The following is a 2,456-nucleotide window of genomic DNA, read 5'->3' as shown; positions in this document are numbered from 1 at the left end:
CGTTATTTCTAAAACCGCCCTTACTTATCAAAACTCAAATCATTTGAACTTCTTTTTATATCCAACTCAATCTACTTAAAAATAAAAAATAAAACCCTAACCAGTCCATCATCTCCATGAAGCAAAGCCCCTTCTCTCTCTCTTTAAAAAATCCTTCCATCTCACATGGTTGCCATTCTGCACCCCCATCTACTCCTCCATAGTCATCCAAACCTCTTCCTCTTTCTTTTCTTCATCATTTGACATCTCTAAATTTCTAGAGCACTAAGTAGCTTAATAATTGGTATGTGTTCAATCGATTGGTTCAATTTTTAGGTATTGATTCCTTTTTCTTTTCGATTAAATGAGCTTCAATTTAAAGTGTTTAATGAGTTTGGTATGTTTCAATTCAATGAGAATCTTCTAGACTCTATATTCCTATCTCTGGTAGAAAAATGGGTACATCCATGATAACTTTTGGTAGATCAATGAATATTTTTAACCGTGGATATTTATTTATTTATTTTTTTTTTGTCGAAACCGTGGATATTTATTAGATACAAAAGTTGTAGACAATAATTCACATTACATTGATCTGTGGCTAAAAAGTATATCACCTTTGCACGTTTTAAAGGCGACCTCATAGTTAAGCATTTTATTGTGGAGCAAAACTTTGGGAATTGATATAACCTGGATGTGTAATTGAGCTTATGCATTTTAATGATAAACTAATAAATATTTCAACCACATATGGATTTAATATTGTAGTATCTTTTAGCCTCTATATGCCACAAAAGTTACGGACAAAAATTCACAATACATAGAATTGTGGTAAAAAAGTATATCGCCTTTGCACATTTTATAGGTGAACTCATAGGTAAGTAGTTTTTATTGTTGACCAAAACTTTGGGAATTGATCTAACTTGAATGTATAATTGAGCTTATGCATTTTAATGATTAAATTCATAAATATTGCGACCGCATATGAATTTAATATTGTAATGTCTTTTAGCCTCTGTATTGGTTTCTGTGGCAAAAAAATGGGTACCTCCATGAGAAAATTTTGTAGATTGATGAATATTTTCAATCTGAATATTGATTAGATACTAGAAATTATAAGTCTATTCCTGAAAGTTTGGAGTGCCAAATGAGATTTTTGGAGTGCTAATAACAATTTTCTATATTTATATACATTTTATTTTAGTTTGGAAGTTGACTTCCTTTTTTTTTTTCTTTTCTTTATCAAGTTGGGAGTATCATTGACTATGACCCCTGTGCAACTAGTTGTTGATTCGTTTTGAATAATCAACATTATTTCTTACAATGTCTTGGGCGTATGAATAACAAAAAGAAAACGGTCATGATACAAGCTAAATAAGAATAGTACTAATTAGTAAACAACTTGTGCATGATGTTAGCTTATAAGCAAGTGGCATGAAGGGACAAATGTGTATGTTCCATGCATGACTTGGAATACTATTAGTAAAGTCACACATGCCAATCAACTTGTTGGAAAGTGATCATTTACCACAGTGGTAAAAACTTCTTGTGCTCTTGCATGACGACATGGGTTTGAATTCTGTCGGTGACTAATCTAACATCTAACTTACTAATGATATCGCTCGACTAAAAAATAAAAATTAAAATGTATTTAGTAGATGAACACAATCTCAAAATTTAATTAAACTCACATAACAACGATAAATAAAGGCATTATCACAACTTAGGGGTGGTGAGCAATCCCATTAAAATAGAACTTAATATATATACATATTAAAAACAAAAACAAATTGATGCAAAATCTCCCGACGACTAATACTGTCCCAAATCATGTATGAGATATACACATTTGTCCCTTCATACCACATGGTTATAAGCAAACATCATGCATTTACTAATACTATTCCAAGTCATGGATGAAACCTACACATTTGTCCTTTCATGCCACTTGATTATAAGCAAACATCATGCACAAGTTGTTTACTAATTAGTATTACTACTATTCAGCTTGTATCATAACCGTTTTCTTTCTGTTATTCATACGCCCTATACATTGTAAGAAATAATGTTGATTATTCAAAATGAATCAACAATTAGTTGCACAGGGTCATAGTCAGTGATACTCCCAACTTGATAAAGAAAGAAAAAGAAAAAGAAGTCGACTTCCAAACTAAAATAAAATGTATATAAATATAGAAAATTGTTATTAGCACTTCAAAAATCTCATTTGGCACTCCAAACTTTCTATAATTAGAAAGAAAAATATACTTGTGTGGAGTGTAGAATGAGATTTTTGGAGTGCTAATAATAGTTTCCTAAATATGTCTTAACAAATATTGTACGTTGCATTGACTTAGACTTTCGCAAATAGACTTTGTAAACACGAAAAATTCCTGAAACAAGAGACAAGAATACGTGTACAAAATATATTTTTGTATTAATGATTTTGGGGTTACAATCTCTTTGTAATTTGGTCC

This window comes from the organism of the source record quoted next, unplaced genomic scaffold (genome assembly GCF_019419815.1).
Source record: "Pyrus x bretschneideri cultivar Hongxiangsu unplaced genomic scaffold, Pyrus_bretschneideri_v1 Contig20, whole genome shotgun sequence".
Lineage (NCBI taxonomy): Eukaryota > Viridiplantae > Streptophyta > Magnoliopsida > Rosales > Rosaceae > Pyrus > Pyrus x bretschneideri.
This window is presented reverse-complemented; position numbering follows the sequence as displayed.